The following is a 16,276-nucleotide window of genomic DNA, read 5'->3' as shown; positions in this document are numbered from 1 at the left end:
CAATTGTTCCATTATTTGTTATTCCTGGAGGTAAAACATGGATTAATATTAAAACATCCTGCTCTATGTATTTCAACACTACCTAATAACACATCCTTTTGTTTCTCGACAGAGATTTAAAAGTGTTACAAACCTCTGTCATGTCCAAGAAAGAACATTCTAATAATCTTCTTAATCTCCCTTAAATCTCCCTAGCACAGCAATTTTCAACCAGTGTCCTGTGCCACAAGAATTATTAAAACATGCCATACTTGACTATTTAATCAGGATCAATGACCTCTTTTCCCTTAGATTATCAAATAAAGAAAATGACAACAGGCAACACAACTATAATCGTCTGATGTGAATGAATCAATTTTTTGCCAGATTAGCAAAAAAATATTTTATTTTGGTGTGCTGCAGAATATAATTAGTTTATGCATGTCATGAGGTTTAAAAGGTTGAAAATCGCTGCTCTAGCATAATGTTCCTCAGAATTATTCTTTACCACATGCCAAACTAAATAGGTCCTCAAAAGAAGTCTAGGTACCATCTGTTCCTTGTTTATGTTGCTCCTATAAGGCCAAGGCTGGAGGATTAGCGCTGAGTGAAACAGGACATCTTTGAAAAGGTCTTCCTATTGGCCCAGCTTATGCTCCAGAATTAGGACACCTTTCCGCTAGTGTGTGTCCAAAAGACAAGCAGGATTCTGAGTCCCTCATGCAAGACCATCTCTTTGTCTTGACAGCCACGTGGCAGCCACTTCCTCCAGCACCATGGCCAGTTCACCTCCATAGTTTCCCAAGGAGATGCTCCAGGGAAACGTGCTTTGTGGCCCAGCACCTGAACTTGCCTCCCTCCAGCCCTCGTGAACTGGGTTAGGACAGCTATGAGCCTAAACTCCCTCTTGCCTTTGGCACAGATCTGGATGACAGCCAACTGTGCCCCCACCTCCATCTGGGCCCCACTGTGGCCTTACTCCTTCCCCAGGATGCTTCCAGATTAGAGGCATTCTTAGTACCAGCTTCCCAAGGCAAACACAAGCAGAAATCCAGATAAGCAAATCCCTTTAGCTTAGTCCCTGGTCAGAACAGGATCAAACTGTCCAATTCCTATTTCCTTTTCTCACATGTTGATCCCCAACCCCACCCTGACCAGGCCTGGCTTGAGCTTCCAACTCTCTAATAACCTGTCAATGAGAAGTGTTTCCTGGTGCATCTTATTACAATTTTACCTCACCGTAACTGCTGTATGAAAGAAAGAAGAGAGAGAAAAAAAAAAGAAAGGAAAGAAAAAACCAAGAGAGGGAGGAGGAGAGGAGGATAAATGGGAGGAAGGAAGGAAGGAAGGAAGGAAGGAAGGAAGGAAGGAAGGGAGGGAGGGAGGGAGGGAGGGAGGGAGGAAGGAAGGAAGGAAGGAAGGAAGGAAGGGAGGGAGGGAGGGAGGGAGGAAGGAAGGAAGGAAGGAAGGAAGGAAGGAAGGGAGGGAGGGAGGGAGGGAGGAAGGGAGGGAGGGAGGGAGGGAGGGAGGGAGGGAGGGAGGGAGGGAAGGAAGGAAGGAAAGGAAGGGAAGGAAGGAAGGAAGGAAGGAAGCCGAACAGGCAGAAAGATTTTGTTCCTGATCAGTTCTATTTATAACTCCTCCATTTTTCCAATTAACAGCTACATTTCTTACTTTCCACCTCATCCCAGTTCAGTGACCTTGTTATTTGCCTTGAGCATTTTACTTTATCCTTGATTTTTCACAGGTCAAATAAAGTGGCTGAAGAGGACGTTGACCTCTCCTTAGAAATGAGTGTGTGATGACTGCCCTTCTGGCTCATCACCATCATATAAGGCCAGCCCAGGCATCTTACACTAGCTGGGATGGAGCTGTTTATAGCTCCAACAGAGCAGTCTTTTCTACCCTGGGTCCATGGTTAGTTTCTTGGCTCACTGAATTCTGACATATGAGAGGGAAACTAAGACAAATATACTCAAAACTTTTCAGCCCATTTCCTTTTCATCAAAATAAAAGGGAAAATTTTTAAATAATAATAGGAAAAACATTTTAAATTAAAAGGGAAACATTGAACTTCCAAGGTACACTGGTTGTCTAAAGCCTACATGTTTATTGAAATTTTTAGTGCAAGTGAGTCCATTTTAGACTTGGAGAATTTCAGAAACCGCTTGGCCAAGATTTATGAGAACTAAACTCATTAAAAGTCACTGGGGATAGAAGAAGAGGAATCAAATAACCACTCTATCAGTCACAGTTCAACCCTATTGGGAAGAACCAATACGTAGGGGGCATATGTGTGTGTGTGTGTGTGTGTGTGTGTGTGTGTGTGTGTGTGTGTGTGTGTGTGTGTGTGGTTTATGCGATTGTGAAGGCTGGTTAAAAAAAGTCCAAAGTCCATAGGGCCAACTTCAAAAAGGGAAGAAATGAGCAAGCTGTTACTCATGGACACAGGCCGACGCTCCTGTCCACAGGCAGGCAGTCAGGAAGAAAGATCGTGAGCAGGCTGGAGCCCCACAGGCACAAGCTGAAGCTTATTGTCCACAGGCCCTCAAGAAGGGGAAATTGTACGCAGGTTGCCACCCCAAGATCCAGAGAAGAGGGAGAGTAAATGTAGACCCAGCTGCTGCTGGAGTCTCTGAGCCCAGGGAAAGACTTCTGAAAAGGCTCACCTGGTTGGGTCAGACCCATCGAGGCTAATTTCCCTTTTGATTAACTTAAAGTCAACTGACTAGGGACTCTAGACTGCAAGATCCCTTCACTATAGCACCTAAATTAGCGTTTGATTGAATAACTAAGAACTATAAGTCAGCCCAGTCAAGCTGACACATCTAGAAGCCATCATACCCTGCCTCCTAAAACTAGTTGAGGAACTCTACTAGTCTACCTTTAGCCATTACAGGAACACCTGCTGTATGCAAAGCCCTGTGTTGTGCGCTGGAGGAAAGTTACTTTTTTGCACAGAAACCTACACTACGGGATAAAAAGTGAGGCGCCAGCAAGAGCAAAAAATACCTAATGAATGAAGCAGAGTTAATGACAAGGAGAGGAGTATTTAAAATAAGATAAATGCATATTTTTAAATTATATTAAGAATGAGTGGAAAAACTGGTTTCTGTAAGGAAAAAAAATGGGGAAAAATCACACTGGTATAGTATCAAAGTCATGGTAATATTGATGCATAATTAACATTCTCAGAGTACAGACCATGACTTAGTTCATTTTTCCAAAGAAGCTTTCTCAACTAATGAAAATTTATAAATACATAAAATATGGTAAAGGGAAAATTATGTTTACAAGTTCCGGGGAGGAACCACTCCAATCCCAGACTATAAAATTAAAATTCATCCTCAATAAAACTGTATGTTATAAAAACAACGTGTCTGTCACTGTTGTTTTGGTTATGCTCAAGAGAATGAAAGACAATGCAAAAATCCACTATAGAAAAGACCTAAGGGAAAAAAACAAAGTTATGATGACTTTGTACATATTTAGTTGTGAGAATTGTCACATTCTTATGAATGCTGGGCTCTGAGCTTAATAATGTAACCTGCATAAATTGGGCTTCCTAGAGGCCAGTCTGAGCACCATGGAGCCTCCAAAGTCTGTCTCTCACCTCTCAGCAGCTGTTCCTCATACTCAACTCCTCCCAATATTTAATCATTTCTCTCTCTCTCCTCCCTCTCTCCATGCCTCAGCTCTGAATCTCTTTGTCTTCCCCTCTCCTCTCCTTTCTAACACAGAGTTATCTGGCCTATTTTTGGTTTCTGCCATTCTCCTCCCCACTTCCCACCCCACACCTCATCTACTACAACAGAGGCCCTATCTCAGGCCAAGAGAACAAAGGATTTTTCCTCCATGGAAGGTAAGGGGAGCATACAATTGCAAATATTCATTACTATATTTTTTTTTCCTGACAGAGCTGTAAATCTCCAATGCATTTGCAAGTAATGAATCAGAACTAGTTCTTCATTTCTCAGATGCAAAAAAAAGTCAGAAATAAAGATAAATATACTCATCCCAGGTGTCACACTGAAATGGGGGGGGAAAGTTCTATTTGTTTATTTGCTGAACTGCTCTTAAGATTTTTATTTCTCTAGATAAAGTACAATGTGGGAACCAAAATGATAAAAGTTTATTCTTTATTTTATTATTTTTAAGAAATAGAAAAGAAATCTTATGATTGGGGATGTTTTTGAGACATTAAAAAAAAATAGAGTTGACACCCAGCATTATTCGTGCCTGAGAGGGAAACCAGATTTGTTACAGCTGACTCTCAATTATTCCGGGAGCTGACAGGGCAATTTGAGAATCAACCAGATCTCTGCTTCGCTTTATGCCTCCTGCTGCAGGGCTCTTGGCTTTTGTACTGCAGGTTGGGATATCTGTGGGAAGGTGAACAGGGACTGGAGAAGTCATCAGTCCAGTCAACCCATTCTGTTCCCCTGCTACTTGCTAAAAAGCTTAGTGTGAGATGCTGCAAAAAAAATTTATTAAAATACGATGTATAGATTTGGGGAGGCATTTCAATTTCTTCTGCTATTCCTGGTCATCATTCTTTTTCATATTCAAGAGTAGGCTTTATATTCAGGCATGCAATTTAATCATCCACATTCATTATCCAGACTGAATTAACTGAACATTTTAATTTTTTCAATAATAACACAAGTAGGACTTAGTATATTTTCTGCGAAAAGGTCTAAGATGAGAAGGGGGTAAGGATGGGAAACCCAACCAGCATCTCACTTGAGGGACTCAGCTTTGGCCCTCACACAATGCAATTGCTAATGGCTCATCTTCCTAAAGAGAACCTTTTATTTATAGTTGCCCAATGTTTAAAGGGATCAATCTTTTTTAAAAATTGAATACTGCCAAGTTGCACTTCAAACTTTTTGCCTAGCCCAATCTTCTACTACTTGCTTCATTCAGCTTCATAAGGTGTTTCTCCTCCATGAAGAATTTTTAAGCCCTTTAGTTTGCCCTGTAAATCTCTGACTTTCGTTTCCCCCTCAGTGACCTGCTCTGTTATGAGCTACCCATTTTATAACTCACAAACAAAATCTCCTCAGAAATGTCCTGTGAAGCAACCTCTACAGGGCTGCCTGGGACTTGAGAGCTTTCATTTCCTCCCCTATGGAGAGCTGCAATGATCCAGCATGAAGACCAGAATGAGGGACACGGGGAGAAGTTGCATTTAGTTGTTAGAGCTCATGTTCTGCAGTTTGCTCTCCTAGGTACAGCAATTCCTTAATTCTTTCCTAGAATTATAAAGTAAATTTTGACCTTTCATCTTAATTGGCATATAAACATAAATTTACTAGAAAATAAAGCATGTTCTAAAGGACAGTTGAATTTTTACCTTATTCATGATACCTATTTATATTATTTAAGGTGGTTCAGTTCAACTGTGGTTTTGCAAATAGATGGAATCATTTCCAGAAAAGTCATAATAACAAATCAATGTCTTATTCTGGAATTATAAAAGCATAAGCCTCTTTTTAAATAACTACAGTTCCATGTCAGAAAATCTAAACAAATGTGTGGTTAGGAATGATTGTTATACCTTAGGGACTTAGTTTACACAAGATAGATTAGCAAGATATGAGCCTCATTATGCATGAAAGGCATTTGTTTTTCCATGAATCCAGCACAGCCCAAGTTCTGGGGTTGCAATTCATAAAGGGAACGAATGTGAAGACTGAGCGCTGTTATGACATTAATCTTCATGAATATGGAAAGAAGTGAATTATTATCTTTCTCTTTATGAGGTGAAGAGAACTGTCACAACAAATTTGAATCTTGGTATACAGTATATTAGAATGTGAAAGCTGGAAGGGCCCCAGAGAGTTAGTCTAACCCTTCTATTTACCCAAAGGAAAGTGAAAATGTTCTTAAGAGACTCACCCAACTTTATGTGGTGAGCTAAGGGCAAAGATAGGACAGACCTTTGGATTCCCAAAATCGGGATTTTTTTCAACCAAAAAGAGGGGCAAATTTTCCCTAGTTCCAGTTTTGCCTTTTTTTAGGTGTATAAACTACTTAGTAATAGACAAGGCCTACAGATATAGGACATACCCACAGTGCGAACCCAGCAACCCTGGTCTTGGTGTGCTGGCCTCGAACACGAAGACTCCAGAGCGGCACAGCACTCTGTGGGCCTGAATTTTCTTCAGCCACTCCACTTCTTCACAGAGCTGGTTGTCCACATCATTGGCCAGGACCTGGCTGCATTTTCTGTCCTTCGTGTCCTTCTGTCTGTTCAGGAACCAGTCTGGAACCTAGTCCTGGCATGAATTCCGCATAATGGTGATCACACATTCCACCTCACCCTCAGTGAGCTCTCCTGCCCTCTTGCTGAGGTCGATGTGTGCTTTCCTCAGCACCATAGGAGATATCTTCACCCCACACCCTGATTGCAGTGATGGCAAAGGCTATTTTCCACCACCCATTGATACTGGTGTTGAGTACCTGCTGGAGCTACTCACGGATCACTAGAGATCTGGGGGCAGTCCCAGTAGTGCATGTCAGCCTCCTGTGGAAAAGGCAATTCCAGTTTTCCTAAATAACCAAGAGTCTTCTATGTGTGTGCCCTCTTTAACAGGGATCCTAAACTAAATATAAATAATCTATTTTTGACTACTTATTGTGAGCTAAACCACTTCTTGGTGTTTTACTTTCATATATATATATATATATATATATATATATATATATATATATATATATATATATAATGCCAATTCCACTGTCAATAAGTTCTCTCTGCCTTGGTTCCTAACCTGGATAACCTATATTAGAAGAAAACTGGAATTAAACTGGAATTATTACTATAGGATGATGCATAGAAAATGTTTGGAGCATCTAACCCATTGCAAAAATTCTTCCATAGGAAAAGGGATTGCTAAAAAATAACCCATAACAAAGAGATATTCTTCTAAGACTTAAAACATATGGGTGAGGCACAGGTGATAGAATTAAGTAGTAAGTGTGCAAGGTGAGAAGAGAAGAATTGGGAGGTAGGGGAAAGAGCCTTCTGATTTAGGCAACTGAGTGAACAAAGGTGCCTGGAACTGAGGTAGGCAAGACAGACGATAGAATGAGTAGAGGCTATGAGGAAGGATGGCAATAGGTTTAGTTTTAGTTTGATCTGAATGCTTGTGTCCTCCCAAAATTCATTTGTTGAAACTCTAATCCCCAAGATAGCATTAGGAGGTGGAGTTTTTGGAGGTGCTTAGGTCATGAAGGCAGAGCCCTCATGATTGGGATTGGTAACTCATAAAAGAGGCCTCCCAGTGCTCCCTTGCCTCTCTGCCATGTGTGGGAGAGCAAAAAGACACCATCTAGGAACCAGGAAGTAGGTTCCCACAAGAACCTGACTGTGATGGCATGCTGATCTTGGACTGCCAGCCTCCAGACTGTGAGAAATAAATGGCCGTATTTAGTATAAGCCACCAGTTCATGGTATTTTGTTATAGCAGCCCAAACAGACTAAGTCAGACATGTCAAATTTTAGTTTTATGATTCTATAATCATCCGACCCTCAAATAGGTAGTGGTCTCTGAACAAATGCTGCAAGCTTGTGCATGCCTTTAAAATTAGCTAATTTGCAAGAAACCCATTTTATAAAACAAAGAATCATTTGATAAAGTAACTCCTTAGCATATCTGCTTTGTGAATTCCAATTTTAGTATATTGGGTTTTCCTCCAAGAAAAGCACATCTGGTCCTGTCGGATTTGACTCAGTGGATAGAAGGTCCTGCGTTCGATTCCGGTCAAGAGCATGTACCTTGGTTGCAGGCGCATCCCCTGGGGGGTGTGCAGGAGGCAGCTGGTCGATGTTTCTCTCTCATTGATGTTTCTAACTCTCTATCCCTCTCCCTTCCTTTCTGTAAAAAATCAATAAAATATATTTTAAAAAGAAAAGAAAAGCACATCTGTACATATTTTTTTAATGCATTGCTCCGGGAATGATGACTGCCAATTCTGAAACTTGTTTGAATTGTATGTCACAACTTCTGTTTAATCCCATTTATTCTTCCAAAATTAAGTTGTCATGTTTGTTTGTTTTTTTTAAAAAAAAAAAAAAGCAATTTGGTCCAAGTTTCTGAGAAATTATATTTAAGACCATGATTTTTAATCTTGGCCATGGTTTTGAAGAAGTTTTCCCTGCATCAAAAACTTCATCCCCTCCATAAACTTTATGACATCTTCACTCCCACCCATCCCTAAACTCCCCAACATTACTATCCCTCTATACACAGAGAGAATTTTAAGACCTTTGAAAGATTTAGTAGTTCTTTGGAGGTACCATTGCATAAAATGACAAACATAATAAAATAAGTTACGCGAATCACTTACAACTTTATGGGTTGAGTTGCAGTAGACTAGTTGATATAATGTTATGTTCTAGAGGTATTTAAATTAATATTAATTAATTTCATTTTTTCAGGATGGGTTTTGTTTTTTAATTTTAAAGCCAACAAAAATATTTTAAATTTCGAACATTTTGTAGGACATTGAAAACTTGTAGTTCATTAAACACTTTTTCTGTAACAACTGATGGATAAAATAGTTCCAACAATAAACCCCCACTCAAAGAGAAAGATGAAACATCAGTACTTTCAGAACATTTTTGCTGACTTTTTCTCTCACACATAAATAATTTGTATCATTTTAAGTGTTTCTCATCATGGGCTCTTTTTCTCTTGTGCAGTAGTTGGCATGGAGCACCAGCTGGTTTGGGAATTGATGATTAGCTGGCTTGTCCTGGGGTGGGGTGCTTCCTCTTCTCCTGCCATGGGATTCACTAATAGGCGTAGTGAGTGCACACCCAGACATCTCCTGTACCTCTGCCAGTTATAAGACCTCCTAGCAAACCTATGGTCCAACAGAGGCCTAAGATAGAACTTGGTCATCTATGGGATTGTGCTCCAATTTCTATAAATTTTGGAAGATATTCACAGGGAAAGTATTAATAAAGCAAAATGTGATTGTTTAAAAGCAAATTGTCAAATATTCAATGACAAACATGTCTTAGGTATTTGCCTTCACAGAAATCGGTAGCAGAAATATGCTGAAAACGACGAAGTTTCTATACGTTTGTAACTGATTTCAGAAGATCAACTTTGGTAGGTTCCTCCCAAGGTTGAAACGCTCAAGACAAGAAGGACCCTGAGTTGTTCCCTCTCTTTCTCCTTTCTCACCCATGCAGTCACTCTGCTTATCCAAGTCACACCTTGGACAAAAGAGAATTGGAGGAAAGAAGAAGAATGGAATAAATGGAAGTAGATTGAAAGCTGTGCAAAGATGTGCACTTCTCTCCTACACCTCAGACACTCACATCTCCATTCCTCTCTGAGGAGACAGTTTGAGTTCAGTCAGAGAGAAACAAAGGCCTATTTAACCAATAATTTGACAATATGCTCAGGATACCCCTTTCCTCTAATTAGATAGCCACTTTCTTTTGACAATGAAAGAAAAGTAGCTCTTATAATATTAACTTCTCAAATAGCAAGGTTGTGTTGAATTGAATATGTTCATTTGAGTTCTACCTTTCACTCCACCAGAGATAGCATTAGAGAATTGATTTGAAAAAAACAACTGCAGCACATGATAATTGCAACTTACAAGTGGTATTAGTTATTTTAGTTCCTGTTCTGTCATTATGTATACAGTTTTAAAGGTTCAAGAACTTAAATGTAAAAGGGGAAAATTGATTTTAAAGCAAAGCTAGTTCTTTATTTTAACAAAAGATGCACTCAAAAAGGAGTTTTCTCTTATCTATGAATAGAAGTTCTGTGTAATGTTATAGCTAATGGAATATTGATTTTCTCCCTTTCTACTTTTGCAATGGGCTTTGTAGCTGCTTCTTATGTATTTTAAATATGCAGGTCTTGTGTTACATTTGGGAAAACATACATATACAGAAAATGTATTCTCCCAAATGGGTCTAGGTATTTCAGCTGTCAGAAATCTATTTCACACACATTAGTCTAGCATCAGACCTACTGTGATGCCTGTGAGAGGAGTAAGTTGAAACTGAAGAATTCAGCAATAACTGTTCAATGAGTAAGACTGATTTCAAACCAGAAATAATTTCAACCTGATTTTTAATTAAAAGCAAAAAATGTGGAAGTGATCATGAACACTTATACTTTCTGAGATGTTTTCCCCCTTTTCTTTCCACACTCGTACTGCCTCAATCATATTCTTTGCACACTGAAAAATGATTACATAGGGTAGCAGGGTTGGCAGGCCCTGAAGCTGACAACTTCAATCTTCTTACCAATTTCATCTCTAAGGACACAACTATAACATGCAAAAATAATTTTGAAGGAAAGGGGAAATAGTTACATATTTGAAATGAGACTCTGTAAGGTACAAAAGCCAAGTGTGATCTCTTTGTATTAACTCAATCCAGAGTCCCTAACTTCTAACTTTATTTTGAGCATGGCAGTCCCCAAGGTAAGTCACCGACGTAAGGCTGGTTATGAATCTGAATCTGTATGCAGTGAAAGCAGGAAACGCAGCTCCTTTAGAAAGCAGACGCGCCTGAGACTCAGAATCACTCGTCTTCCCTTGGCCTCTCATTAGCTGTGTTGCCTTGAGCGTGTCGCTTAGCCTTTCTGAGTCTGCTTCCTCGTCGGTGACATGGACTAATTGGACAGTATGGTATCCATGATCTCTTCTAGTTAATTCTCAGCCAAACAGCATTGATTGAGCAATGGCCTTCGGCCCAACTCTGCAGGATAAAATAAAGATCTATGTTAGTATGATGTGCTTGGCCGGGAGGCGGGCGGGGGGGGGGGGGGCGGGCTACCTCCCCTCCTGGCCTATAAGTAATTTAAAGGCAGATCTGTGCCCAGTTCCTCTTTCTTCCTCCAGTATACTTAACACAGTGCCTAGTAAAATAGAAGCACCCAATAACTTTTTTGGTCAATGAATAAATATATGAAAGTTTCCATAGTAGTTTTATAGCCTCCTTGAGAAAATATCACAAAAGCATTCTTTGGGTTGCATTGGGGGGCGGGGAGCAGGGAGAATAACTACTATAACCAAGAAACATGATGAACAGTGGCCCTGAAAATCTCATTTATCACACTCAGAAGCAAAAAATTAAAATAAGTTACTAAACCATTCTCCTGAATTAAAGAATGAAAGCTCAATTTATAATTGGAAACCCCCCCCACCCCCACCCAATTAACAAGTGTTGTTGCTCATCTCTCCAGCTGCACATAAAATGACTGATGCCTTGAAAGGAACTTGCTTACTAATAATCATCAACGCAGCTGGTGCCGCAAAAGCTTTCCACCACGATTGTTACCTTGGTTAATGAAATCTTGGAAGAGCAGAGATTTTAATCTCCAGCAAAGTAGTCATAGAATTGTAAACATCAGAATTCATTTCATGAGGCTTGAAAAAAAAATTTCGTTTTAAAATAAGCTTAACTTTTAAGGAGAAAAGACATTTAAGTAGAGAAAGAAAATCTTTTCCAATCACAATTTTTACAGTTTCACAGTGAAATAACTGAAACTAAAGCTCCACTTGATTTAAAAGCGAGCCAGATTCTAAACCTAAGCCACGCTCACTGCTACGCACAATCGGTTTATTCCCCAGAGAGGGGTTCGGCAGGGAGACTGGGGGGTCTATTTGTCAGTCAGGGTGAAAGACCAAAAAACCAAGGTGTCAGTTAAAGAAACATATTTATGCTTCCCTAATGCCTTCATCTAAAAGTCCCCTGTCAGAAAAACAACATGTGTTCCAGCCTTGCACATTTTCTCTCCTGAGACATCACATGTCATCAATCACCTCAGTCTGTCAAACATTCATATTCCAAATCTCTCAAATATCAAATAGGTCTCAAACACAAAGTGCACTCTGATTACCAATTACTATTGGATATTCCAGGTGACAAGTTCTGTTCCAGGCTCTTAGCTTCCCCCTCCCGCCGTCAGGCTCAGAGGGTTGCACGTGAGAGGCCCAAAGAACAGCCACACTTGGGGGGATGTGGCATGAACAGCTTCATTCCCGTGACATAGAGAAACGCTCGGCATCCACTGCGACCCTGCCTTCCTCTCAGGGGATACCCAGCATTCCTCTGAATGTCTGCCTGGCTCCAAGGTGGTGTTTTCTGAGGAATTGAAAAGCCCAATATTCTTCCTCCCCACCAGTCAATGCTGCCTCCCCCAACGGCCTGTCACAGATGAGTCTCCGAGTTAAAACAGCTTTGCCCATAACCAAACACCCAAGGCATGGTATTGCTAATAAAAACAGAGTTCAGTGGACAAGCCTAATTCTGGAGAGAGGATCTAGAAAAGCATCACAGAACAGTGGGTGTCTGGGGAGGAAGGGGAAAAATAAGGAAGGCTCTGGAAAGAAAAGGCATGGGGCTGACGAAAGATAATCGTAACCTACTTTGCAGTTTGCTGCACATGCAGCTCTGAGGTCGGGACCAGGAGCTTTACGGTGATGAAAAGAGCACCAGGAGGCTTTGGGTGTGCAAGGAGCAAACACGTGTGCCATGAGTCTACTCCAGGGCCCAACACAATGGTTTTGAGATGTTGATACTGCACACCTTTTAGCACTCAACTCACTAATTCAAACCTGAAAGCTCCTTATTTTATGAAATTATGGCTTTTTCATTTCTAAATACATTTTGTTCCAACTATCCAAATGTTTTCCCATCTTCTTATCTTTGTTGATTTTGTTTTTCTGCAAGGAAAGCCCTCCCACTGTAACCACTGGAGAGCTAAATAGTATGCACCATTTAAGACCCAATTCTATCTCATCGCCTCTGTGAAGACCCTCATTAAAGAGTGGTCTTTCCCCCTTCAAAACCTCCACAGCACGTCTATATAAATTAGAGAGAGCATCGAAACTGCACAGGATTCTTACTGTATCTACATTCTGGACGTAGGTTGGCTGGACAGGCAGAGCATAGGCTGCACCCCATCCCTGTCCAAGGACAACCCAAGATAGGCATTCAATGCACACAGTATAATTCTCTAGCTCTAGCCAATTCCCCTAAGGAATGGTTTTCCAGCATCCTAACAGTGTACAGCTCTAAGCAACATTACTTTAGCTTGGAACTAATGATAGCAAATAATTTTGCCAACATTAAAATGAGGCTGCTTCCTCATAATTGGGAAATGAATCTTCTCACAGTTGCTCTTCTCCCTGGTTCTATTGTTTTCACTTAGCTTTAATACCATTCTACTATTTTCTCTTTTTTCTTTTGTGTGTGTGTGTGTGTGTGTATTGCTAAATCTTTTAAATGAAAGAAATAATGTAGATTGTTTTCTACATTTTACCTTAAAAATTCACTTCAGACTTAGAGAACATATGTGGTCATCAAATGAAAATAATGCAACAGCATGGATGGAACTGGAGAGCATTATGCTAAGTGAAATAAGCCAGTCAGAGAAAAATAAATATCACATGATCTCATTCATTTATGTAATATAATGAACAACATACACTGATGAACAAAAACAGATCCAAAGACAGAGAAGCATCAATCAGACTGTCAAACCTCAGAGGGAAGGTAGGGGAGGGTGGGGGTAAGGGGCAGAGATCAACCAAAGGACTTATATGCAAGCATATAGGCCTAACCAATGGACACAGATAAGAGGGGGGTGAGGGCATGAGGGGGGATGGGGGGAAATGTGGGGATAAGGACACATATGTAATAACTTAATCAACAAAAAAATTAAAAAGAACAAAATAATGAATACCATTTCAATATTATACTATTTTTAGACAGTAAGATAACTATTTTTAAATGTTTCTGATTTTGTTTATATCCAAGAAATTAAGTTTCCCTAATCTATAATCTATTATATAACTAATTGTGTAGTGTTCACCTTTAAAAGCAAAATAAGAAATTTGGCATGTTAGCTCATTATATTCATACTAGAGGCCCGGTGCACAAAAATTTGTGCACTCAGGGTGGGGGGATCCCTCAGCCCGGCCTGTACCCTCTCGCAGTCTGGGACCCCTCGGGAGATAACGCCCTGCTGGTTTAGGCCTGCTCCCGGGTGGCAGAGGGCAGGCCCAATCCCTAGGTGCAGCCCCTGGTCGGGCTCAGAGCAGGGCCAATTGGGGATTTGGGGCGCCTTCCCCTGTCATGCACAGAGCAGGGCAGATCAGGAGGTTGCGATGTCACCCTCAGTCACGCTCAGGGTAGGGCCGATTGGGAGGTTGGGGCACCGCCCCCTGTCACACTCAAGGCAGGGTCAATGGGGAGGTTGTGGCGCCACCCCCTGTCACGCACAGAGCAGGGCCAATCAGGGGGTTTGGGCACTGCCCCCTGTCATGCTGATCCCAGTGCAGGGAGACCTCGCGGCTCTGCTGATCCCGGTGCTGGGAGGCATATTACCCTTTTACTATATAGAATAGAGGCCTGGTGCATGGGTGGGGGCTGGCTGGTTTGCCCTGAAGGGTGTCCTGGATCAGGGTGGGGGACCCCACTGGGGTGCCTGGACAGCCTGGATGAGGGGATGATGGCTGTTTGCAGCTGGTCACACACCCTTCAGGGTGGGGGTCCCCACTGGGGTGCCTGGCCAGTCTGGGTGAGGGGCTGAGGGCTGTTTTCAGGCTGGGACTGAAGCTCCCAACTGCTCCTTTTTTTCTTTTTCTTTGTTTTATTCTGGGCCAGCTTTAGCTCTGAGGCTCCAGCTCTTAGGCCTCCTCTCCTGAAAGCAGGTATCTGGTTTGTTTCGGTTCTATAATCGAAACTCTGTATCAACTCCAGCTCTGAGATCCCAGCCGGCTGAAAGCTGGTTTCTGGAGTTTTGTTTAGCGTCTGTATTTGTTACAATGTTTGAAACTGCAGGCTCAGAGGCCTGCAGCGGCAGTCGGGGAACGTTGGTTTCCTCCATCACTGAAGCAAGCAAGCCTCATGTTAGTTTCAAGCTGCCTGGCTGCCAGGCGCCATCTTGGCTGACAGTTAATTTGCATATTGCCCTGATTAGCCAATGGGAAGGGTAGCGGTCGTACGCCAATTACCATGTTTCTCTTTTATTAGTGTAGATTAGCCTAATATTTACATTTGCTTTTTTCTTTTCTAAAAAAAATTTTTTTCAAGTCTGTGATTCCTACCTTTATGCTTCTTAATGGTTAGTTGAATTGACTGACAATGTTAATCTAAAATCAGTCAACAAAATGCTACATTTTTAAAAAATAAATAATCATAATATTTTTAAAATGTGATCTATACTAAAAACAAGCAACTCATGATATACAAAACTTTCTATGGGAAAGAGCAACACATTTATGTGTTTATGTGCATCCACAGAAAAGTCTATTAAAGGTTTAAATACCATCTTCATAAGATAAAGTTGAATTTTTAAAAGTTTGTGTTATACTCACATAAGTCCTCCTCAGCTTCATGACGGGCCATATAAATTACTATTTAAATGTAGCTGGTGAATTTCTTATACTTTAGAAACTGAGAAATATTAGTTATAATTAGAGAGAAGAGAATTTGCCTTAGTTGAACACTGTCTTGAGTTTGTCAGTCACTTTAAACATATTCCATTGTATATATCATTGTATAATCACATTTTACAGATAAAAAACTGAGGACCAAAGTGACATTCCTAAGTGGCTGAATTGGAGTTTATATTCAGTCTGACTATAAAGGTCATGATCTTTTCACTATACAATGTGGCCTCCCCAATTTAAGCCTCTCTCATAAACAATGTGTGAGGACAAAGATAATGTGACTCCAAGGAGGAGGGCAAAGATAGATCATCACTACCTTTTCCAAACACAGCCCACAAAGATCCTAGGAGCTTTGTATGATGCCAGGTGGGTACTATAATTATCAGGGGGATCACTTTGTAAGTTATATAAATATCTAACCACTATGCCATACACCAGAATCTAATCTATATAATAAAAGCCTAAGCGACTGTTACAGAGGAACAACCCGAACAACTGGTCGTTATGATGCCCACTGACCACCAAGGACAGACGCTCAATGCAGGAGCTGCCTCCTGGTGGTCAGTGCGCTCCCACAAGGCGAGCAGCCGCTCAGCCAGTAGCCAGGCTCACCACTGGCGAGTGCAGCAGCGATGGCAGGAGCAGTGCTAAGGAACAGCGAGCCGAGTGGTAAGGAGTAAGTAGGCAAGTGGTAAGGAGCAAAGGATCCCGACTACAAGAGGGATGTCTGCCTGCCGGCTTAGGCCCGATCCCCCAGGCAGACATCCCCTGAGAGGTCCAGGACTGCAAGAGGGCACAGGCTGGGCTGGCCTAATTTCGTGCACCTGGCCTCTAGTATAAAATAATATTGTCAACT

Source organism: Myotis daubentonii, chromosome 2 (assembly GCF_963259705.1).
Source record: "Myotis daubentonii chromosome 2, mMyoDau2.1, whole genome shotgun sequence".
Taxonomy (NCBI): Eukaryota; Metazoa; Chordata; class Mammalia; order Chiroptera; family Vespertilionidae; genus Myotis; species Myotis daubentonii.
The sequence above is the reverse complement of the archived record's forward strand: the minus strand, read 5'-3'. Positions refer to the sequence as shown.